The sequence below is a fragment of the Sminthopsis crassicaudata genome, chromosome 2 (assembly GCF_048593235.1).
Source record: "Sminthopsis crassicaudata isolate SCR6 chromosome 2, ASM4859323v1, whole genome shotgun sequence".
In the NCBI taxonomy this organism is placed as follows: Eukaryota; Metazoa; Chordata; class Mammalia; order Dasyuromorphia; family Dasyuridae; genus Sminthopsis; species Sminthopsis crassicaudata.
This window is the reverse complement of record NC_133618.1, coordinates 667774646-667800240: the sequence shown is the minus strand read 5'-3', so window position 1 is coordinate 667800240 and position 25595 is coordinate 667774646. Positions and strand designations below refer to the sequence as shown.

General features: G+C 34.6%; 1 protein-coding gene across 1 annotated transcript in view; it reads right to left on the bottom strand.

The window, feature by feature from the left end:
- PCDH15 (protocadherin related 15) overlaps positions 1-25595 on the bottom strand; it is a 2229510-nt gene that overhangs the window by 2069475 nt on the left and 134440 nt on the right. The window lies entirely within an intron of this gene.

The following is a 25595-nucleotide window of genomic DNA, read 5'->3' as shown; positions in this document are numbered from 1 at the left end:
CAAACTTAAGTGGTCTCATTCTACTGGAAATCTAGGCCTGAGGGCAGTGATAACATTGAATTTCATCCAATTGAAACTTCAGTCTCAGATTTCCTATTGAAAAGGGCAATTTTGAGCCTCATTTCTTTGCAGAGGCCTGAAAGCAAAAATCATCACATGCCAAAGGACCTCTCTTTAGCATAACTGCCTGCCAGGACCCCTGCCCTCTGTGAAGACACAACCCCTTTTTATCTCTCTGCCAGGATTTCTCTGCTAAGACCTTTATCTGTCTGTCAGGACCTTGCCACTGAAGAAATCAATCTCCTAGCAAAGTCTGACTTCTCAGTGCCAATAAACTTCCTTTCGCCAGTTTAATAATTTGGGTTCGTGAATTATTTCACATTGGACCTGCTCCGACCAAAGAAGGATTCCCACAAGTCTGTACTGCTACTGACCTCATCACTCCCACCTTATTGGCGTTGAAACATGCACACACACAAAATCCTCTGCAAAGTTGAGTCCACTCATTGTCAGAAACGGAATTTTCATAGTTATAAACAACATAAAATCCAGCAGACTTGAAAGATGAACAGTTCTTTTGTGAGAACTCAGAAGGCATCACATCCAAGTAGCAACCCCAAGTGAAACAAGGATGGCAAATGAAGGCCACTTTACTGAAGTTGGAGCTGGAAAACACGTGTTTCTGGAGTGGTCAAAGTGAAGGAGAGAACCGTGACACTGGTATAGATTTTGCAATCAAAACTAATCTAGTCAATAAGCTTGAATGTCTACTAATAGGAGTGAATGACAGTCCTGAAAATGTAGGAAAATGCCACATCATCATCAGTGCCTATGCTCCCACTCTGATAAAACCTGATGGTTAAAAGAAAAAAAAAAATTAAGCCCTGGAGACTCCTATCATCAATGTGCCAAAAGAGGTCAAGTACAGAATTCTGAATGACTTTAATGTTAGAACAAGCTCAGACTGCCAGATAAAGCAAGGAACCCTTGGGACGTTCATTTACTACTAAAGACTTGTGCATCTCATGACTTTCCAACTTCAAGCATGCACCTTATTGCAAACATCGCTTTCTGTTTACCTAAATATAAGAAAACATCATGGATGCATTTAATTTAAATTTCATATTGGCATTTCATAGACTATGAGATTGTGAACAGAAGAGACAGATATGAGAATGACAAAGGCAAGGCATGGGTCATAGTGCTGGACTGAACATGGACTTATACTCTCTGAGCTAAATATTCCCATTCTACAAAAGCAGCAGACTCAAGGCAAAAAGACTACCAGAAGAATTGATGTGAACATGTTCCAGACCTTCTCTGAGCAGGGAGAAGTTTGTTGCTAACTTGGAGGGAAAGTTGAGCCAAAACAGTTGGCGACAGTGGAGCAGAAAATGAGTGGCTTGCTTTTATTGTTACACGTTGTATTTGGGTCAGAACATTCACAAATATCAAGACTGGTTTGATGAAAATGTTGGGGAAATTCAGAAACTATTAAATGAAAAACAAGTACTCTGCAGGATGTAGCAGCATGATCATTTATCTATCTCTAAGAAGGAAGCATTTAATGTAAAGTACAAGGAAAGTTTAGAGAGATGCAAGATTTTTGGCTCAGTAAGAACACAGGTAAACTTCAGTTTTATGCTGATAGTAATGATCCAAAGCGTTTTTAAGAAGACCTGAAGGTTACTTATAGGTCAAAAACCTAGGGTGCATCTCAGCTACTCAGTGCTGCTGGAGCCACATTGATTAATGATAAGCACATGAGATATGGGCTTAATACTTCCACAATGTTTTCAAGAGACTCATCCATCAATGGTGAAGCCACTGACATTTATCTCAAGCTTAATTCAATTCTTCTTTAGCTGATGTTCCAAGGGAAGATGAGGTTTTGAATATCATTAGACTACTTTCTTATGGCAAAGCACCTGACTCTATTCCAGCTGAGATTTACAAGCTATAGGATCCATTGTTTATATAAAATCTGGTTGAAATTTTCCAGATTCTAAGCCAAGAAGAAGTTATACCTGAGGAGTTCAAGGATGCCTCCATTGTCCATCTCTATAAATGTAAAGGAAATAAATTATCTTGTTACAGTCACAGAAAGGAGCTCTCTCTTAGTCTTAGTTGGCAATATTTTTGCCAGTCTTCCTTTATAGTCTGAACTTTCATCTGGCAGATGATCAAAATACATGAGAACCAGTGTGACTTCAAAAGGGTCTGAGAAATAGTTGATTTGTTGTTTGTAGGTCTACAATTCCAGGAGAAATGGCAGTAGCAGAGAGATGTCTGTACACAGTGTTTGTAGATCTGACCAAGCCTTTGATAGTCAGTTGCAAAGGCTTATGGACAATTATGTCAAAATTTGATTGCCTGGAAAAGTTTATCAGTATTGCTTATCAGTTTCATTATGGCATGTTTGTCCAGGTGCTGGATAATGGGATGCTCTCTTTCCCAATCACCAAGGGAGTAAAATAAGGCTGTGGGCTTGTTCCCATTTTTTAGCATGATGTTTTCAACTATGTAGTCAAACATCTTTGATGGCATCGAGGTAAGCTAAGCCACTGATGGTAAATAAAGGCTGCAATTTGAAAAGGAGAGAATGTTGGTACATGATTTTTTGATTGCAGATGATTGTGCACTCAGTGCAGCCTCTCAACGTAAGAAGCAACAAAGTATGGATCGATTCTCTGTTGCTTGTGCTTATTTTGGCTTAATGGTTATCACCAAAAAAAAAAAAAAAAAAAAAAAAAAAAAAAAAAAAAGCACAGCTACTCTATCAACCAGCACCACGCCATCTATAAGTGGAAAAGCAATTTACCTTGACAGTATACTTTTCAGAGATGTACACATTGTTAATGAGGTTGACGCATATGGCCAGAACTCACTCAGTGTTTGGGAGGCCCTAAAGCAAAGTATGGGAGTGAAGAAGTCTTACACTGACTACCCGACGGAAGGCATTCAGAATCATTGTGCTGACCTCATTTCTGTGAAACGTGGACCATGCCAGGAAACTAAATTGCTTTCATTTGAATTGTTTTAAGAAGATTCTGAAGATCTACTGGCAGGGTAATATACCTGACACTGAGATCCTTTCTTGAACTAAATTGCCAAGCATTGGAACTACACTGCAGAAAGCACAACACCATTGATCAGTTGTCAGATTTATGCTTGCTAAAAAGTAGTACTATTTTATAGAGAACTCACATGGAGCAAGTGCTCATAAGGTGGTCAGAGAAAGTGATACAGGGACACTACCACGGTCTCTCTGAATAACTCTAGAATTGATTGTATGACAAGGAAGACACTGGCACGGGACCATCCAGGATGGCTTTCCCTCATTGGAGATGTCACTGTGCAGAATTTAAGTAGCTCAAAACAAAAAAACAAAAAAAAAACAAAAAACAAAAACAAAAAAACAAAAACAAAAACAAACAAAAAAAAACAAACAAACAAACAGAAATGGGATGCACAAAGTTAGAGAATCCACCATAAATGATCATATGGACCATTTATGTCTGACTTGTGGTAGAGCTCTCCAAGTTCATATTGGTGAGATCAGTTATTGTGGGACACACTATAATATGATTCTAACATAGTGATGTCATTTGGTCCTCTTTAAGAGCAAAGAACAACAATTAAACAAATTTCTATGATGTCTAATGTACAAGTGCTCCCTTGTTTACATTCTTCTCTAAGAGCTCTTTGAGTGTTCATCCGTCCCCAAATCAAACCACTACCTCCTTGACAGCTGGATTTGAGTCATCCCACTCTTTCTATATCCTACCAGGGATCCTAATATGTTTATAGCTTCATTGTTATTTTATAGTATAAGATTTACACATTTAATCTTTCATTTTCAACCTATTTTGTCTAACTTTTTATTCATTCCGGTTTTGTTCTTGTGGATCTTTCCCATTTTTCTCAACTCAGAGCCTGATTTTTAATAAGGGTTTTAGTAGCTAAAAATATTATTACCTTGATACTTGATTAAGTAGCTAAAGGATCACCTTGGTATCAGTGTTAGTTTTGTCTCATTTCCATGCCAGCAGCCTAAATCTAGAAAGCCAGAGGTAAATACAGTAAAGGCAATTACCTTTTTTTGGAAATATATTGGAACAGGGTATGTTTAAAAGATTAACAATATTTTAAAAATGATTCAAAATCAAGCTATCTGAAATGGATACTTGTTGAATTAAAACTGTGATTTCCAAGGACTGAAACTCAGGATGTGTATTTTAATGTGTCCTTGGCATTTATAAAAACAACACTATCCATGTCCTATTCTGTTATTTCATTATGGAACAAAGATTCACCTCAGTTATTGAAAAGTTGTTGAAGTCAAGTCAATCTCTTAAAGGTAATCCTAAGGTGAATATAATCAAAAACTTATACATAATCACATATTTTTAACAGAAAGAAACTGTAGAGATCATGAAGTCCAACAGGCATTTTTTAGATGAAGAATCCAATGGCCAGAAAGGCAGAGAGAGTCCAGACTCACACAGCTAGTGAATATCTAAAGTGGACTTGAACTTGGGTCTTTACAGATGGCACATATTTGAGAAGTATTTAAGCACCTCCCTCGAGCCCACATTTTCAACTTTCTTTACATGATCCCAGAAACTTCTGGACATTGTAAGTTCACTTTTCTTCCTCACTTCCCACATTTAAAGTATTCTTTCCCTTATCCCTTTGATTGGCCAGTTCTTTCCAAAACATCTATTTTATTTTAAGGGCCAGAACAGACATGCTTTCAATTCTTCTTAGGGTAAATTCCAGTTTATCTAGGACTTTCTTTACAATTTCCCTTTCATATCTTCTTTTCTGCCTTTTCAGGCCCTTTTGATGTGTTATGTTCTTCTATCAAAATACAAGTTCCTGTAAGGCAAACATGATCATGTTTGAGGTTGTGTAGAAAAAGGAATAACGAAAAAAAATATAATCGGGAAAAGGAAAGAAATGTATTTTCCTTCAAGGGGAGCTGAAGACTTTAGGCTATTTTGATTCACTTAAACATCTACACAGGACTCTATGGGGTAAAATATGGGGATTTTTGTAAAATTGCTATTATGGCTTAATTCTCTTTCAATGGAATAAACCATGAAGTCTTAATATGAGCCTGTGAGGCTGTCAATATATCTGTGGGATATAAAACTTATTTATTTTATTAGAAATCTTACTTCATAATGCTGCTCAGGGTCAAATAAAGGCTTCCCTGTACCCATTATATCTGTGGTTACCTTTACTGCTTGTAAAGGATGAGTTAAATCTCATTATTGATGTATCTCAGAGGCAGCTAGGTGGCACAGTGGATAGAATATTAGGCCTTGATGCAGAAAGGATCTAAATGTCACCTCAGGTAATTTTTAGATGGGAGCAAATCTCTCCATCTTTGTTTACTTCAGTTCTCTCAATTGAAATGGGGATAATAATAGCACCTTCCTACCAGAGTTTATTATGAGGTTCCAAGGAGATAGTATTCACTTAGATGATATCTGGAACACAGCTGACACTATGTGAATGTTAGCAATGAAAATGAAGATGACAATTTTCCACATTAATTCTGGATTCAGTTTTTACATGCAAAGAAAAGATAGAGTGTGAAATTCTGAGTAGCCCTCAAAACTGATTTCAGTCCATGTAAAACCAGACTCATGACCAACACATAATGAGATATAGATTCTTTATTTTAAAGTTATTTTAAAGAGATAGAGCACACCAATTAGAGTGAGGTAGAATGACAATCAAAGCTATGGGCTTAGGAACAAATAAAGAAATAGTAAGGATTTTGAGTTCTGGAAGCAAAGCAATGCATAAGGGAACTAGTAATTGTCATCAAAATAGAAAGCCAGGACATCTGCCAAGATAAGGGATAAAAAGTGGGAGAATCAGGAGCTTCTGGAAAGAAGAGAAGGCCCAGGGCCATCAATATTCAAGGAAAAGTCAAAAAGAAATAAATAGAAAGAATGCTATAGAGAGATGAAAAACTAATAAAGTTTAGAAACTAAAGAGAGAGAGCCTCAATCACAGACAATTCTGCTAATTTCTTTACATACACAAAAATCAAAAAGAATTATTCCACCCGCACTTTTTTAAAACAACTGTTTAATAAAAAATATGCGACAATTCTCAAAGTACTAAAAATTTAATATTCTATTAAACTATTATTTATTGCTTTTAAGAATACATCTTAAAATCTCACCAATAATTAAAAAAACATAATACTGCCAAAATAAGTATTACTTTTTTTTTGTTTTCTTTGATACCCTTAGTGCTTGCTTGTTTCTTAATGTTTTAATAGCAAATAGAGACTGTTAAAAAAGCAAAATAATAAGAATTGATAACCAAAACAGTGGACTAATTAGGAAAAAAATTCTATTGAAAGTAGGTAGGGGGGATTAATCTTGAATAAGGAAGACCCGAGTTCAAATTAAGTCTTATAAACTTGGTCAATATACAATCCTAGGGAACTCATTTAACCTCTCCTCTACAAAATGGGGACAATACTTCCCAGTTCTGTTGTGAGAACGGTATGGGTTAATTATAAAATACTTTGCAAGCTTTAAGGTCCTACAAAAATTCTAGTTGTTACTGTTAGTATTGTTATAATTAAGAATAATGTAATGCTATGATTTCTAAATTCATTTTCTCACTCTCTCATCCTCTCTTCTTCCATCTCTCCTTCCTTATCTGCTGAACTGTCTCTCAATAAATAATAATACACATATAAATAATAAATATATATAATATATATATAATATAAAAGTATAATATATATTATATGACATATAATATATATTTATTTTATAAGAATAATAAAATAACATAAAATAATAAATACAAATACCTTTTCCAATATTCTTCATTAGAGCTAATGACTACCTATTTTATTTTAACTTAAGAACATATATGATGTTGAATTTGACCCTGGCAATAACCTAAGTTCAAATCCAGTATCCTAAACTCAGTAACTGACCACTTTAACTCTCATATCCTCAGTTTCCTTATTTGTAAAATAGATAGCGATATTTAAATTATTTACATATCAACCAAAGAGCATTCATCAAACTATTTCTATATGCCAGGCAAATGTGAGTTACTAGCCATACAAAAATAATAAACAAATTAATTCCTACCAAATATCTATTATCTCATTGAAGCATACTTCTATAATACAACCTGTGATCAATGCTTGGATGCCCGTTCATGTGACTGTTGTTCATGTCCAATCACATATCTTGTTATTTTGCAGATAACAATAGAGGAAAGAGACTGTCAATTGTTTAATTCCTGTTCACACTTTAGGAATGGCCCTGGTAATTTTTGTTTTTATTCATGTCTTTCTCTGATGACATTCTTTCAAGCCATTTTTCAAGTGCAGTATTATCGTGTACGTTGTAAGAAAGCACAAAAGAAAGTAAGAAATACTGATTAACATAATATTCATTGTGATTGCTGCCAGTTATATAGTGCTTTAAGGTTTAAAAAGTGATTTCCATATATCATTTGATCCTCAAAACAATCCTGTAAGATAGGTATGGAGACATGCTGGAACTAGCTTGAATTAATTTGTATAAAACTTGTATTTTCAACGTGAGAATTTACACTTCAGAAATTGGCAAGTGCTATATATCAAGTCTTGACTCATTGTTTTAATGATTGCCTATTGAAAGTCATGAAGAAACTGTAATTCAGATTAAACTTCAAAGTGTTCCCTTTATACACTGTTCTTATTTTAAAGAGCTATTTGTTAGATATTTACCAGTACTTAGCTGGTTGGTATTATGGTTAGTCTCCATTTTATAGATAATGAACCTGATTCTGAGGAAATTTAAATAACCTGCTCAGAGCTACCTTCTTAGTGAGTATATGAGAGTGTTCACTCTGGGTTTCCTGAATAAGAGGATTTCCCTGTATCCAATAAGACATACTCCCTTTATGCCTCTAGAAAAATATAATGGAAGAAGGGGAAGTTTGGAGCAAGGGAGTCAGGACTATGTAAATGATTATAGTTCAGATTCCCTTTGTGCTCTTTGACCACTCTTGTTGCCTTAAGTAAAGTCATGAAACAACTCTGAGGCCTTTATTAAAATAGGAAGTTGGCATCTGATTGACAAATATAAACAAAATGAAACTAACCAACTTTGTGACGGTTCTGATGAGACAGTCATGGATAAATGAACGGTAGAGCAGTGAACTGGTCTAAACTTTCGGGACAACTCTGAAATGGGGGGGTGAAGGAGAGAGGCGATTAACTGGTTATAATAGTTGGTTCAAAGATCCGGTCATTGAACATCTATCCAAAAGTGGTCGAAGTTGCTAAGAAAGTGACCATATGTACCAAAAGTGATACTATTTATCTGTATAGAGACATATTAAATTGGTAATAAGATGAGTGTCCATGAAATGGGGAATGGCTGAATAAATGGAGATGATGCATATAGTACAATATTTTGCTTATGCAAAGTATTATAGTTTTTATACATATTATCTGATTTAATCCTAGCTTCAACTCCATGAAGTAGACAGTACTCAGTTCCCCATTTTACAGTTGAGGAAACAGAAAAGGAGATTAATTGACTTGCCCAAGGAAGTGTATGAGGTAAAATTTGAATACAGGGCTTCATAACTCAAGGCCCAGTGCTTGTATCATTGTGGCAGCAAGCTGCCTCTAAGCAAACATGCCCATCTCTGAAAAACAATAGATATAAGAGATGAGCAAAAACATGGATAGATTTGAAAGAGTTAATAAGTGAAGATGAACCAAGGGGACACTATACACAGTGACCAAAACAGCAAAAAGGAAAATGTCATTAAAAAGAAAAATGAACTCTGAGTAACTATAACAAGCAATTTTATTCCTATTTTTTTCTCCTTTTTTTATAGAGAAGAGAAACTTGGAATTCAGAATGTTTCATGTACTTTTAAAAGCCCGACATTTGAGTAGATTTTGCTTTACTGTTTTTTTGTTTTTTTGTTTTTTTTTGTGTGTGTGTGTGTGTGTATGTGTATGTATGTGACAGGGAAAGACTTGTTGAAAGGAAGATTTTACTTGAAAATGACTCTTAAGTAAAAATGTTTTATATCAACAATCAGAAATAAAATGAGGTCATCAAAATGACCTAAGGACTCGCTTCTACTTAACAGTCTACTGATAATTGGTTGACTGTATAAAAAGGTTTAAAAAAAATCACTATTTTTTTTAAGTGATGCAGAATTGAATTAGAAAGCATTTGAAAGTAAGCACATTCTTATTTGCAAATATAATGATAAACAAGAATAAGGGCAACTTGGGAGTTAAGCAAATAAAAACCTTACTGGTGTCTTCTTTTGATTTTAGTTTATGCTAAGAGTTCAATTTATCACACTCCATTCTTATTATTTCACACATTCTATGGAACGTATTATCCTGGGAAGCCAGAGTGTATCAGCACAGATGGATGCTTGTTTTTCAAAAGAAAAATAATATCATAGCCAAATTAAAAAAAAAAAACAAAAAATAAAAAACAAAACAAAACATTATTCTGTGTTAGCTGAGGTGTAATGAAAACATACCATTCAGATGGATGGAGAATTATGCTTGAGAAATTAAAAAAACAAACAAACAAACAAACAAACAAACAAAAAACCACTGCCACTGGTGAGCCCCTTATGATTGTAGGAAGTTCCAGCATTGTGTTAAAGAAAAACGCTTGGGCACCAATGGCCCCATTTGACTAACTGAAAAGAAAAGCACAGCATAGCTCAGTGAATCACTAGATACCTGACACTGAGGTAACAATTCAGAGCAAGTATCAGAGCATCGTGATTCAAGAGGACTCACAGTCTTAGGTCTAAAAGGGACTTAAAGATACCTCATTTTCTGATTAAAGAAAGGAGACCCAGGAAGAAGAAATTCCTAGACTAGGACTCCCTAAAAATCTCTGCCAATAGAGTCAGTGTCCGTTCCATTGTAATATGTTGCCTCCCCCTAGTTTCCATACAGTATTGCCATTGACCATAGAATATGATTTCCACATATTTCTATGGACAACAGTGTAACATATGATGGAAATCATTCCCTACTGATGGCCAAAGTATTCCAACGAGTTGCCCAATTCCCCAGAGTCATAAGCAGCAGATCCACTGTTTCTTTTAGGCATTGAATTAATCCATGAATTGAAAGCCAATATTCTTTACACTACATCACATAACTTCCTCAGGACTTAGATATTTATTTTTCATTTGAGACAAAAAAAAAAAAAAAACATGGTGAAATCGTAGATTTCAGGGCTTGTCGGGACTGCAAGGGCCATCTTCTCCACTTAGGCAGGAGCAGGAGTCTCCTTGACAACAGTAATCCATGGTTATCCTTCTTTCTGCTGTGGCAAACCCATTTCCTCCCATTTGCAGATGTTGCTGTTGCTGCTGTTATGTCTGATTCTTCATGATCTCATTTGAGATTTTCTTGGCACAGATAGCAGATTGGTTTACCATAGTCCTGAATCCCCATTTTGTACTCCATTCACTAAGCCATCTAGCTGCTCATCCTCTATTTGCTTTATAATTATAATGAATAAGGATCAGCCCTTAAATTCAAGCTAAATTCATTTCTTTATAGCATCTACCCACTACTTTGTGTTCTACCTTTGGGGGAAAAAATCAAGTTGTGACTTTTTTACACAAAAAAACCCTTCAAGTACTTGCAGAGTACTATATTCTCTATCTGGATCTCTCCAATCATCTCTTTTTCAGGTTAAATATTACCAGATTCTTCAACCAGTCCTATGATATATCTGAATTCTACTCTAGCCTAATGGCCCTCTCCTTGATAGATTCCAGTACATCATTATCCTTCCTAAAATGGATCACACAGTTGTTGTCCAATTCTGTGACCCTATGGACAATACTCTCCATGGGATCATCACCGCAAAGACACTGGAATAGTTTGCTACTTTCTTCTCCTGAGGATTAAGGCAAACAGAGGTTAAGTGATACCCAGACTAACACAGCTAGTTAGTGTCTGAGGTTGGCTTTGAACTGAGGTCTTTTTGACTACAGGCTTAGTGCTCTATCCAGCTGCATCTTATAATACCCAGTATTAAACACAATGCTCAATATGCAATTTGTCCTGGGTAGAGAAGAATAGCGCTGGTAGCTCCCCTCTGCTAACACTTTGCTTCTGATAATATAGTCTGTGACTTTTTTAGTATTTGGAGGTCACTTTGTCTTGTTGTAGTTTAGTAGAAGTCACCTTTTCTCTTTATAATTCTTTTATAATTTATAATTTGATCATTATAATTTATAATTTTATAATTATAATTTATAATTTAGATTTCAAGCTAGTAAACTTCTTAAAGGATCTCAAGTACAATCTCCTCATTTAACAGAAGAGGAAACTGAGTCTAAGAGATTAAATAGTTTATCTAGGATCAAGTATATTGCCAGAATTTATAATTAGGTCTTCCTCCTCCTTCACATTCTATCCACTGTTCCATCGTGCAGCCTAGGGAAATGGCCTCTTGGTATCCTAGAAATGTTTTTAAAAATCTTCAATGAAGAGACATAACATTTTGGATGCATAAAATATGAAAGAACATGGAAAGAATTACCTTTGCCACCCTCACCTAATTTGTGCTTAATAATTTTGTTTTTTCTGCTTAAGTACAAGACTTCACATGTATTCCTATTAAGTTTCTTTATTAGCAGATTTGGTCCAACATTGTAACCTGTCAAGATACTTTGAGATCTTAATAGCCATTTACCATGTTAGCTGTCCCTGCCAGCTTGGCATCTGCTGTGATGTGACAGTCTTACTATCTACAGCTTTGTACAAGTCATTGATTAAAATGTTAAATGGCACTGGGTCAACCACAAATCCATGTGGCCCCCCAGTGCCAACTTCCTCCAAGATGACAATGAATGATTAACAAAATGATTTTTTGGGATGCAGAAGTTCATGAGGTTAGAATTCATTCCACCACACTATAACCTTGCTCACACTTTTCTTTGTCTTATACACAATGAAAGCAAATGAGACAATGTTAAATGATTCAATAAAGAGAAATTAAATTGTAAATAGGACATAATGCATATATCTCAGGCCGATAATTTTGCCAAAAGGAAAAAAAGAGGATGTGATTAGTCTGGTATGATTTTTTTTAAAACTTCTTGGATAGATAGATGGCACAGTGTATAAATTATCAGCATTGACATCAGGAGAACCTAAGATCAATTCTGGCCTTATTAGCAGTATGACCCTGGGCAAGTCATTTAACCCCAGTTGCCTTGCAAAAAAAACAAAAGAACAACAACAACAACAACAATAACAACAACAACAACAACAAAAAAAAAAAAAAAAAAAAAAAAAACTAAACTAAACTAAAGTCTCTTTCTATCCCCTTGGCTAAAATTGGCTAAACTTACCATATATGAGCCCATACCAATGCAAATCAGTATAGATGCTTTAAATCACTCTATTTTCATTATCTTGTTCTAATTTACCCTTCTGCAAGCAGCAAGGTGTCCATCTACTCTGTGGGCCTTAGCACATTATTATCAGACTTTGTATCAATATCTGATTGGTCTGAACTTTATTGTACGCCAGAAATCCTGGACTCAAAGATCTGCCATCTCCCACCTTCCCCAGCATCAAGGAATATACCTTTATTTATTTTGCTAAATAAATTCCAATTAATTTTTAATTGACATTGATTTTGAAAATGTTAAATTTTAAAATCTCTCCCTTTATCCCTTTCCCAACATTTTTAGGAGTCAAATAATAAGATATTGATTATACATGAAAATAATTGGGCAAGCAGCAGTCAGCAAAGCCATAAGAGATTAAGAAATAACAAAACATCATTAAAATGAAAAAAATTAGATTATGAACCATCTTATTAAAAAGAGCAGATTTGGAAAACAAATAAAGAAGAGAAAATATAATATTTATTGGAATTTACCTCAGTGTTTTAACCAAAAAGTGAGCCTTGATACATTGATACAGGAAATTATCTGAGAAAATTGTCCTGGAGCAATAGAACATAAGAGGAAAATAGAGAGAAAAAAAAATCCACTGATCACTACCTCAAAGAGATCCTTTGTGGAAAACACATAGGGGTATTATTGCCAATTTAGAAGCCCCCAGATCAAAGAGAAAATTTTGTAAGAAACAAAAAAAAATCAAATACACTGAATCTACAATTAGACTTATACAGGGTTTATCATCAGGCACAGTAAAAGACTGCAGGTCCTGAATCCTACCTCCCAACAATCAAAAGAACTAGTCCTGAAGCCAAAAATACCATATCCAACAAAATTATCTATAGTATTAAATGAGAAAAAAAATGGATGACTTTCAAATCTTTCTATCAATCATACCCAAACAACAGAAAATTTAACATATGAGCCAATAACAAAGGTCATTTTCAAGGACCTCAACATGGACAAATTTTTTGTTTTGTTTTTAATATGGGAAATGTATACTATATGTTTAGGATTAACATCAATAATAAGGTAGCACAACAGAAAGATTAGGATAGAGTTAACGTAAAAAATAGTAATTATGTTATACAAATACTGTGCAGAGGAAGAATAGACACAGAGGCATTATAGGAGGAAGGAGGGATTGTAGTTCTTAAAGCCTACTCACACCAGGAATGGGATAAATAGGCAACACCACATATATATAATGAAGAGTATAGCATCCTTCAAAATCTATAAAGAAATAAGGGGGAAGGGAGGTATAGATTGGGAAGCAAAGAGTGAGGAAAGAAGAAAAGGTAGTGATCATCGGTGGGAGAGGTTAAGTAATAACAAGGCAAGTCAAGGAGCAGAGTCAGCAGGGATAGGAAAAATATGTATGTGTATGGGGGAGGCAGGATTCGTGTTTTATGCATGTGTATGAATATATCTACATAAGCATACATAAATATAGCTTTTTTGAGAAATGGGGAAATAAAAAGGGTAAAGAATAAAGTAAAAGAAAAAGAAACAAAAAAAGTGAAAAACAATTAAAAGGAAGTAAAGAAGTTCATTCTTAAATATTTCATATATATATATGTATATGTAATAGATATGAATGTATAACTTGTTATTTTTTAATAAAATAATTTTTAAAATTAAAAAAAAATTTTAAAAAACTACATTTATCCTTGAAAAGTCCTGTTACAAGTTTTTCTCCCTCCCTTCTCTCACTGCCTCCCCTAGAGAGCAAGTAATCAAATATATGCTAACATGTGCCATTATCTTACACATATTTCCACACATCATATTGCACAAGAAAAAAATCAGAACAAAAAGATAAAAAATGAAAAAAAATTTAAAAAGCATGCAAACAACAACAACAACAAAAATATAATCTTGTGATCCACATTCTGTCCTCTCTCTGGGTGTAGATGACTCTCTCCACGAGTTGACCTGAGTTACCTCAATGGTGAAAAGAACCCGTCTGTCACTATTAATCATCACATAAGATGTTGTTTCTGTGTTCAATGTTCTTTTGGTTCTATTTACTTCACTTAGCTTCAATTCATGTGAGCATCTCCAAGTATTTCTGAAGTCATCCTGCTGATTGTTTCTTATAGAATGATAATATTTTAGAACATACATATACTGTAACTTTTTCAGCCATTCCCCAACTGATGGGCATCAATTCTTTATTACTAAAAAAAGGGCTGCTACAAACTTTTTAAATATGTGAATTATTTTGCCTCCTTTATAATTTCTGGGATACAGGCCCAGTAGAGACACTGCTGGATCAAAGAGTATGCACAGTTTTATAGCTTTTTGGGCATAATTCCAAATTGCTCTTCAGAATGTTTGATTTAGTTCAAAACTCCACCAACAATATATTAGTATCCCACTTTTCAAATATCCCCTGCAAGATTAATTACCTTTTCCTCTCATCTTAGCCAATCTGAGAGGTATGTAGTGGTCTTCCTGAGTTGTCTTCATTTGAATTTCTCTAATTGATAGGTATTTAGAACATTTTAAAATGTATAAACATAATTATACAATTCTCTTGTTGCACAAGAAAAATCAATCAAAAAATAAAATAATTGAGTAAGAAAACACAATGCAAGTGAACAACAACAAAAAAGAGTGAGAATATTATGTTGTAATCCATATTCAGTTCCCACAGTCATATGAAAATAGTCTGTTTATATTATTTGACTATTAATCAATTGGAGAATGATTTGTATTCTTATAAATTTGAGTCAATTCTCTACAAATTTTAGGAATGAGGCCTGTATCAGATCCCTTGGATATATTAAAAAAAATTCCCAGTTTTCTGCTTCCCTTCTAAACTTAATCATTTTTGGTTTGTTTCTATAAAACTTTTTAATTTAACATAATCAAAATTATCAAATTTGCATTTCATAATGTTCTCTAGTTCTTTGATTATGCATTCCTTTATTCCTGGCAAATCTGAGAGGTAGACTATCCATTGTTCTCTTAATTTGCTTATAATTTCACCCTTTATATATAAATCATGAACCTGTTTCGACCTTATCTTGGTTGGCATAGAGTGTTAGGTGTTGGTCAATTCCTACTTTCTACCGAACTACTTTCCAATTTTCCCTGCAGTTTTTGTCAAATGGTGAATTAATATCCCTGAAATTGAATCTTCTGGTTTTTCAAACACTAGACTACTATAGTTATTGACTATTATGTCTTTTGAGTCTAATCTATTGTTCTGATAAACTTTCCTATTTCTTAGACAGTACCAAATGGGTTTGATGATCATTGCTTTATAATATAGTTTTAGATCTGGTACAGCTAGGTCACATTTTTTTCCATTAATTCGCTTGAAATTTTCACCCTTTGTTCTTTCAGATTAACTTTTTTATTATTTTTTTCTAGCTCTGTACAGTGATTTCTTGACAGTTTGATTAATATAGCACTGAATAAGTAGATTAATTTTGGTAGGATTGTCATTTTTATTATAATAGCTAGGCCTAACCATGAGCACTTGATATCCTTCTAATTGTTAAAATCTAACATTTGTGTGTGTGTGTGTGGACAGTGTTTTTAAATTGTGTTCATATAGTTCCTGGCTTTGAATAAGACCTATTCTTGATGAAATTCTACTGGTTCCTTATATTCACTGTTTTCTTTCCCAGGTGTTTTAAAACTGTTCTTTTATTCAAGTTCTAAGAATTCATCAAAATTTAAATTCATGGCCAGTGGCTTTTGTCAACACACAAAAAGACATTATTATTTCTAGACATTTAATTTGAACTGATATCAATTATAAAGGGAGGTAAAATTGAATAATAAAAAGGTCTAGATTCAAATTTCAAATACTAGCTAAACTTCTCTAAGCCAGCCTCATTTGTATGTGTTTTCTAGACACAGGATTCCACAAAAGAATTAACCTAATTTTGGGGATTGATTTGAAACAGCAAATTCCAGGTTGAATCCCTGAATGTGTAAAAAAAAAAAAAAAATTAAGATGCCAGAGGTACTATTTCTAGGACACAAATTGCCAGAAAATAAATAAATAACAAGTAATGGTGATCAATAATCATTTAATAAGTACTTACTATGTGATAGGTGCTAGGCTGAGTTATGAGAATAGAAAGGAGAAAATGAAACAATCTCTGCTCTGATGTATTTATGCATGGAAAATAAGATATAAATACATATTGTTGCATGCATATATAAATGTAGGTATAATTATAGAATACATATATGCTATCTGTGCAATGGTTTTTGTCATTTAATAATTTGGGTAAAAAGGGATTTATAAACTAGAGAAATAAGGAAAATCTTCATGGAAAGTGAAGTTCCATGTAAAGGGCTAGAACTAAACAAATACACTTGGATAATGGAGCATGTGACACTAATTGCCAATTGGATGGTTCTCTGTTCACTTGTTTGAAGGTTGACCCTCTGCAGCTATCCTGTGCTGACTTGATTGTTGGGACAAAGAGGGGGAAGTGACGTGTGTGGGGGAAGTAGGAGGAGGAAGAGGAAATTGAGATGCTCTCTCTGTCTCTCTCCTGGAGTTTGAGGGAGGAAGATGTGTGTGGAGATTGCTAGATTTAATCCCCTGACCTTGACCGTAAAAGATCAAGAATAAAGACTTTTAGTGATCCTGTCTTCTGCTGATTTCTGGGAAGACAGAGTTTCAGCATTTGACCCAACAAATAGCCTTCTAATCATGTTGGCCAATACTCCTTTATTTCAAGAAGCACAAGAATCTCATTCTAAATATCATCAGGCTGCCTGAGCTTTATGTTTACAATTTGGAATAACAAAAGAAGCTAGGAGCATAGTAAAAGCCTGTCCAGCTTGCCTTCCTTTCCATGCTCCTACACTCCCTCCAGGGAAGAACACTAGTGGTTTGAGACCTAATGAAATTTGGCACATGGATGTGACCCATTATAAATCATTTGGTCGTCTATCTTTTATCCAGGTCGCAACAGACACCTTTTCAAGATTCACATTTGCAATGCCAGCAGGAGAAGAGACAGCCCCAGCCCAAGTGGTCACTGAATTCCTAATACAAGCATTTGGATTTATGGGTGTGCCACAAGCAATAAAAACAGACAATGGACCTGCATATACTTCTAAACATTTTACACACTTTTGTGCACAGTATAAGATTTTACATACCACGGGCATACCCTTTAATCCTCAAGGGCAGGCAATAGTAGAGAGAAGAAACAGAGATACTAAGACACTCCTCCAAAAACAAAAGAAAGGGGGAGCCACGGGTAACCCTAGAGAATTTCTAAATTTAGTTCTCTAGTTCTCTATACCATTAATTTTTTTTAATTTTCGACAAAGATGCACTGGCTCTGGCAGACAGGTTTTATAACCCAGCGGAAGGGCAGTGTCCAGTGCAAGCAGCTCCACTGTCTTTAGATAATCACCAGGGCATATGAAGAGACCCAGAAAGTGGTGAATGGAAGGGACCAAATAGGTTAACTGCTTGGGGGAGAGGGTTTGCTTGTATCTCCACAGATGGAGAAATAATCAGGTGGATGCCAACGAGCTGTATTCGCCTTGGCCATGAGAGAGAGACGCAGCAGACCCTTGAAACGAAGGAGAAGACCCAAGAAACATAGGGTGGTTCCGTTGCTGACTGTGCCCACCACTGAAAGAGCCTGGCAGTTATGGCATTTGATTCATGGACATCAAAAATTGTTGGACTTGAAAACCCTCAGGAATCATTGGATTCTCTGAGACATGAGAAGACTATTGTAGGACTTGAAAGCCCTCAGGAATCATTGGATTCTCTGAGGCATCATAAGATTGATGCGGGACTTCAAAAACCTGTAGGGATCATTGGATTCCCTAACACATGAAGCAATGGACAATAGATTGGTTTTGGATTATCTCTTGGTTGCTGAAGAAGTCGTATATGTGACTGATGTTTGCATACCCTCCTTCTAGGACTTCTGAAAATCTTTTACAAAACAGTGTTGATTTATATTGTTTGTTATATCACTACTTGCATGTACAATTCATGTCTGTTACACCACATTGAGCCTGCACTGACTGTGGGGAGAGTCATCACTAATAGCCTGTGTATTATTGCTATGGGCTTGTGTAATAACTCCCATGCTGATGGGTTTGTGCATACTTGTCTCTAATAAGGCCCTTCAACCCAGAAACACACTAGCAATCCCTACTTCTCTTTGGTGCTTCTCATCTCCCTTCCTGAGATGTCGGGGAGGGTGTGTGATTATTATCTCCTTTTTAGTGCTTTCATCTCCCCTCCTGAGAAGTCAAGGGGAGCATGATCACCTCCTTTTTGGGGTTCTCATCTCCCTGAAAAGTCAGGGATGGCACGACCACCTGTGGTCTAAAACAAAAGAAAGCTGGAGATGTAAAGGGCTAGAACTGAGCAAATGCACTTGGATAATGGAGCACATGAGTCTAATTACCAATTGGATGGTTCTCTATTACCTTGTTTGAAGGTTGACCCTCCCCAGCTATTCTGTGCTGACTTGATTGGTGGGACAAAGAGGGGGGAGTGATGTGGTAGGGGAAGTAGGAGGAGGAAGAGGAAATTGAGTCCCTCTCCTCTCCTCTCCCTCTCCTCTCCTTCTCCTCTCCCTCTTCTCTCTCTCTCCTCTCCTTCTCCTCTCCCTCTTCTCTCCCTCTCCTCTCCTTCTCCTCTCCCTCTTCTCTCCCTCTCCTCTTCTTTTCCTCTCCCTCTCTTTTCCCTCTCCTCTCCCTCTCCTCTCCTCTCCTTTTGAGGGAGGAAGGTGTGTGGAGATTGCTAGATTTAATCCCCTGACCTTGATTGGAAAAGATCAAGAATAAAGACATTTAGTGATCCTGTCTCCTGCTGATTTCTGGAAAGACAGAGTTCCAGCAGTTTCAGATGAATTTTATAGAACTAAGGAATAAAAGAGGTCAACTTGAGACAGTGCATTTAAAGAAAGGCAGGAAATGGTGGGTGGGGTGGAATAGTGGGGAGAGGGAATAGGGAGTTAAATTTGTTCAAAGGGATAGAGACAGGAGAAGAGAATGGATTTTAACCAGGGGATTTTGGCCTGAGCTACTTTGAGACTATAACAAGCAAAGCCAGTAGGTTCATTTGTGAATTCATTATGGAGCAATCTCTCATTTTGCTTCTCTAGTCATTTACCTCAGACAAAGAAGTTCAGATTTGGAGGTGACATGGATGAGTACACATGCTAAGTTCCTATCAAGAAGATTGTATGTGTCTTGACTTCTAAGAAAAGATATTGGACTATGCCTTTTGTATTATGCATAGCTAAAGATGCGGGAGATTTATTGATGTGTAGATTTATTTCCTGCTTCTATTTTGTCCTTCTATTTTTTAAAAATCAGTTATTGTGAGTGATATATGATTGGGAATATGGAAGGTGTGCTATACATTAAGGGCAGCAAATAGTCAATATCAAAAAATCAACAAAATACATACATATATAAAAATTCATATACCCTCATGTCATATATATGATTATATAAATAAATATATGTGCATCTGTATTGTGCGTATATATTAATATTTATATACTATTTAAAGATAGTGCAATTAATTCTAAAGAGTAATGGATTTTTAATCAAGTCAAATCTATACCTTTATTATCTGTGTTATTTTGTATAAATCATATAGTAGCTCTATTTCTCAATTTCCTCACCTGTAAAATGGTAAAATGGGACTAGATAATGTTATATCTATCTATCTATCTATCTATCTATCTATCTATCTATCTATCTATCTATCTGTCTGTCTGTCTGTCTTTAGATAGATACAAATTTATGGATATCTATTTATAGATGTATGAATGTATCTATATCTCTAACTATAGATAGATATTTATGGATATCTATCTATAGATATCTAGATATATCTATATCTAGATAGAGAGGTAGAGATATAGTACAGAACATACATATAGAACACAGAATTACACACATGTGTTGGATTGTGTGTTCTTAAAGTGATATGCTAGAGCTTTTAAGCTTTCATAAGTTTTTAAACATTCATAGCATGTGGCATCAATGAAGAAGAGATAGTCAGAATCTTCTGAATTGTGTATCTTTTTTTTTTTCTTTTAAGCTTTGTCAAGGATTCCATCCAGGCCCAGATAACTGTCAAGACCACTTATAGAAGGTTGCCATTTTGCTCTTTTGGACAGATACTGACTTCTTCCTTATCAAGTAAGGTAAACAATACCTTTGTAGTTCCAAAACTTTCATATTTGTAGTGTGTGTATGAATAGAAGCTTCTTTAATACAGAGCTTTGTCTTGGCTTCTATTCAACTTTAAAATAATTGATCAAAAATGACCACCATGCTGATCCTGCTTTTAAGACTGTATCTAGGTCAGAGGCTTCTCTCTGGTCATCGCAGTAGTTTTCACAGTATGAAAATCATGGTCAGATTTTATTTGGGAAAAGATAGATTCTTTCATTTCCATTCAGAAGCTTTTAAAACATGTTTTAAACAGTTGAATATAAAGAATTCTCAAACTTTTAATATAAGCTACACACACACACATACACGTTATCAAATGTGTTTGCCAATTTGTGATTTCATGTATGTAATTATTCTCACATCTCTGATCTCATTGGAGAAGTTAATGGCTAAGTATGGTATCTCAGGACAGGACACTCTGATTTAAAATCAAGATACAGATAACTTATTAGTTGTCTGATCCTGGGCGAGACACTTAACCTCTCAGCCTCAGTTTCCTTTATTATAAAATGAATGTAATGTCATCTATCTCACATCTATCTCAATCAAATAACATGATAATGCAAAATGTTCGGTAACTTTTAAAGCAGTATATTGTATTGTTCTTGATATTGTTATTACTTCTCAATGGTATCTTTGATTATTGCCCATGTATATCTTATCATTCTAACAAGTCCCTTTCCATATTGTTGTTGTTGTTTTTTTTTTGTTGTTGTTTGTTTGTTTTTTGTTTTGTTTTGTTTTGTTTTTTTTTTAATTTGCCATAGAGCACTAACTCAACATTTTGTTGTTTTTCTCATTTTTTGGAGATCTCAAGAATTTGTTAATGAACTGACGGTAGTCTATTAATTACTATGCCCTTTTATTGTTTGAGAAATTCAACTTCACATCTGATCACATATTTCTTATGGAACACTTTTATTCCTGTTTTCCCTTGGAATTCCATATCTGTAACTTTTCATTCCCACTTCACGCTTCACTGCTGCCCATTGTATAATCGTCAAATTCAATACTTTCAACATCAGTTTTTCATGTCTTTCAGTAATATGTGAACTCAGCTTAGCTATCTTTATCCATCTTTGTTTAGAAAATAAAATTCCATTTTTATGCTTATGTTCAATTATGATTATTTTAGTCTTATATGTATATGCACACAAAGGATAAGAACTCATGCTCTAAGAAATGAAGACAAAAACAAGTCGGATAAAAAGAAGAAAGAAAAAAGAGATGGGGAAGGAAGAAGAGGAAAAGAGAAGGAGGAAGAGGAAGAGGGAAATATAGAAGAGGATAAGATTCCCCACTTGATAAATAGTCAAAGTATATGAACAATTTTCAATTGATGAAATTATTCATTTACAATCATATGAAAAAATTATCTAAATCACCATTTATTAGAGAAATGCAAATTAAAACAACTCTGAAATATCAACTCACACCTCTGAGATTGGCTAAGCTGATAGGAAAAGATAATGATGAATGTTGGAAGGGATGTGGAAAACTGGGACACTAATGCATGTTGGTGAAGTTGTGAAATGTTCCAACCATTCTGGAGAACAATTGGGGACTATGTCCAATGGGCAATCAAACTCTGCATATGTTTTGACCCAGTAGTGATACAACTGGGTCTGTATTCCAAGCAAATTACAAAGAAGAGAATGAGCAAAAATGTTTATAGCAGTTCTTTTTGTGGTGGCAAAATTTTGAAAATTAGGAAATGTTCATCAATTGGGGAATGGCTGAACAAATTGTGGTATATGAAGGTAATGAAATATTATTGTTCTATAAAAAGTGATGAACAAGCTGATTTGAGAGAAGCTGAAAAGCTCTACATGAAATGATGTTACCAAAACAAGCAGAATCAGGAATACATCGTACACAATAACAGCAAGAAGAATGTAATGATTAACTATGGAAGATTTGGATCTTCTTAGTGGTTCAGTGATCCAAGGTAATCCCAATAGACTTTGGGTAGAAAATTCCATCTGCATCCAGAAAGATATCTATGGAGATGGAATGTAAATCAACACATTATGTTTACTTCTATTTTCTGTTTGTTTTTTTCTCTCCCATGGATTTTTCCCTTTAGTTTTGATTTTTCTCTTTTAAAATAATAAAGCAATATGTATTAAAATTAAATTAAATTAAATAATAAAAAGAAGACATAAATTCTAGTCCCTTTTCTAAAGGGATTTCCATTCTTCCTGATAATACAATGTTTTCACAGAAAGGGAAAGAAGATAACTTAAGAGAAGTGTAAGTATCATATAGGGGCTATATGAAAAGCTTTAAATAAGAAATTTAACTTGAAGTAAGAGAAGTAAATATTTCAAGAATATGGGCTCTTAGGGATGGATTGTAGGCATGAGGAAGCCAGAGCCAAAGGTCAGAAACAGTGTAGAAAATGTCAAGTTCCAAGAAAATAAGTTTATTAAATGGGCAGAAATATCAAAGTCTCAAAGGAGAGTGATGACAAGATTTATGCATTTATCTCTACAAATACTTATTAAGGACCTATTACGTACAAGACTGTTAATTCTATCCATTGGGATCAATTTGTGGCTACTCTGCCATGTTTACCATTACAAAATTCTAAAATTTCCTTTCATGATATCCTTCCAAAATTTTGTCTTGACTATTGATAACAGATTTCCATTAAACGTCTTCCTGGAGTCAAACCGAGTTTTAATTTTATAGCAGTCAAACATTATTTACAGTTGACAGGAAATAAGCAGGACTATGAATTACAGGTGAATTTGTTCTGACTTTGTGTGACATGTAACTTAGGCTATCATGGAATCTAATTATAGTCATTAAAACAGCTTCCTTAGCTCTAAATTCAGCAGTTTAAGTTCACGTGAAATTCTAACATGCATTTCAGAAATCCTCTTATGATGACCATGTTGATAATTGAAGCTTTTCAGACAGGAGCTGACAAGTGATTACTTGAAGGGCAAGAAAATTTCTAGGAAAAAAATAGGATTGGATTCTGAGTGAAAGAGATGAGGAGAATGCAAGATTTTCTTTTGCATTTTGTTTTGTTTTGTTTTTCTTAATATGGAAAAATAATGATTTTAAGTTTCATGTTATTCATGGGTTTTAGCAATAAAAATTATAACACAGATATGTATATAGATATAGATATAAAATCTATTTTGATGTACACATGTCATAACTATTTTCTGTGCATGTATATGTGTATAAACATATATGTATATATATATATATATATATATATATATATACACACACATATGTATGCAAAGGCAAATATAAATATAGTAGCCTCTAAAATATAAAAAAATCCACAAGTCAATTAGATAATAGATTAAAAAACATATTCAGATAAGTTTATATTATGTGACATATTTAGAGATATGATAAGATTCCTCAGAGGGGGAATTAAAGAACAAACTCTCCCTTTCCCTCTATCTCTCTCTCTCTCTCCCCTCCTCTCCCTCCTTCTCTCTCGTCTTCTCTTTCCTTCCCCCTCTCTGTTCTCTACTTTCTGTCTCTGTCTCTCTCTCACACACACACACATGCATGCATGTACACACACAAGCTCACAGTGCACATACACATACAAGTTTCAAAGAGTCTATATCAAAAGTTAAGTATCCCCCCTTTTCCTCTTGCTGTCCTAGTAACCCAAAGAAAAACTTATCCAAATGGTCACAATTTAATCCTATAGAAGTGAGGTTTAAAAGCCCACTGTCTGCCTGAAACACTTAATAGCCTATTTTCTGACTTTGTAATGGTTTAAAAAAACAAAAAACAAAAACAAAAACAAAACTCTACTTTCCTTTCCTAAAATTAACTAAGTAGTTTGACCATGACATTTGCCAAAACTCAGAACACTAAAAAGGTCTTAGTCATTCTTTATCCTCCTTTCTTTTTCTGTCTTTTTTTGTTCCTTTTTCTTTCTCTGTTTCTCTTTCCTTTCCTCTTGCCATTTTGTTTTCCTTCCTTTCTTTCTATCATCTTTCTTTGCATTTTTAATCTTATTTCTCCTTCCTTCCTTCTTCAAGGTTTCTTAGATATAGTTTTCTTCTAAAGGGCACCTATATATGTTTTTCCACCCTAAAATTTAGAACAAAGGTTTTAAAAAATACAGCTACTAGAGTAGCATCTGTCAAATTGTTGTTTCAACTAGAAATTGTGAAAATAGCTTTAGTATATGGCTTCATTCCTTCTGATGTTCTAGTATGTGTATCTGAACATTGAAAGAGATTGATTATATTCTTTGTTTTCAATAGGTTGGGGGTTTCAATGCAGGGGGGCTTGGGAGGAAATCTGCCTGAATTCTTTTCACTCTCACACTTCTAGCTCTTGAGTTCTTATCTGCCATCTTTTTTGCACAGTTTAAACTAGGACATTCCTTCTTTAGGGATTCTATTTAGAAATATAGAAAGAAAATCCAAGAAATTTAACCTCAATTCCACCTCTAAACACTTATTATGTAGGTATGATTTTGTTGTCTTTTCCTCTGAATAGGGCCTAGTTTTCTCAGAGGTGCAATGAGATTGGATGAGGTCATAGATGGAGAGATGAGCATGGGAAAGAAGGTTTTAGATTGAGTACAAGTGTCTAATTTTAAAATGAATTATTCTCAGGCCTAGAAAGGTTACACGCTTTTCCCAAAGTTATACAAGTTATATTAGGTTAGGTTAGAAGTAAGAGCAGAATCTTGGACTTCCCAACTTTTAAAGTCCAGCATTCTTTTGAAAGCACTCCAACTGGCATGTTAAACCCATTTAGTGACAAGGTAATTTATTAATCTGTCAGAATTATGGAATTATTTAGAAGAATTGTCATTCTTCATTTTCATATTGAGATCAGTAGAAAATGCAAACTCAAACTTCCCAATCAGTTCTTGGGAATAGGTCATAGGTCGAGCTGAAGGCTGGATGCTACAATCTGGATGAGAA